Raw genomic sequence first — 809 nt, 5'->3', positions numbered from 1 at the left:
GAACCCGCGGGCTCAGGCAATCCACTCACCTCAGCCTCCCAAAGGCGCGGGATTACAGGCTGAGCCACCAAGCCCGGCTAAGGGAGGCATTTTCTCCACACTCTGCTTCCAAATGAAGCAATCATTAATTCATTCCTTGATTTTGGAAATTAACCAGAGATAAGGAAAAAACCTCACTGGGAGGTCCTGACCTGCACCAGATGGCCAGGTTGTTTGTGGAGCTGATCCCTCACCAGGCAGGACAAAAAATACACAAATACTTTGAATTTGAGTGGCAGGGTAGCTTGCTCTAAGTGATTTTGCAATCTACCTGAAGTTTTTTTTTTTCTTTTTGAACAGCTTGCTGATCCCTCCCTTCCCTCCAGGCCTGTGCCCATGATGTTTGTGCACAGATGCTGGGGCTAGGTTTACCAGCTGCCATTCCAGAGTCAGCCCAGAGTGGTCACTTAACGTGCCTGGTCAGCTGTATGCGTCACTTGGCTTCTCTACTTTTACAATTCTCATCTGTAGCGAGATGGTAATATCCATCACATGGGACTGTGTTCCATGTTACACTAAGCCACATATATCAAGTTCTCAGCACCATGTGCGGCTCAGAGAACCAGCCCAAGCTTTTTTGCGATCACTGATTCTGCTGTCACTGATGAAGTCTCACACAGTTGTCAGCAGGGCCTGCCTAGCATTGTGGGTGATTTTTTTCCATGGTATGTTTCAAGGTCCCCTAGCTGTGCAGTCTCTTTGAAAGAAGGAAAGGAGCCGGGCTCGGTGGCTCAGCCTGTAATCCCACGCCTTTGGGAGGCTGAGGCGAG

Source organism: Carlito syrichta, unplaced genomic scaffold (genome assembly GCF_000164805.1).
Source record: "Carlito syrichta isolate Samal-C Ts95f unplaced genomic scaffold, Tarsius_syrichta-2.0.1 Scaffold290822, whole genome shotgun sequence".
Lineage (NCBI taxonomy): Eukaryota > Metazoa > Chordata > Mammalia > Primates > Tarsiidae > Carlito > Carlito syrichta.
Note: the sequence above shows the minus strand (reverse complement) of the source record.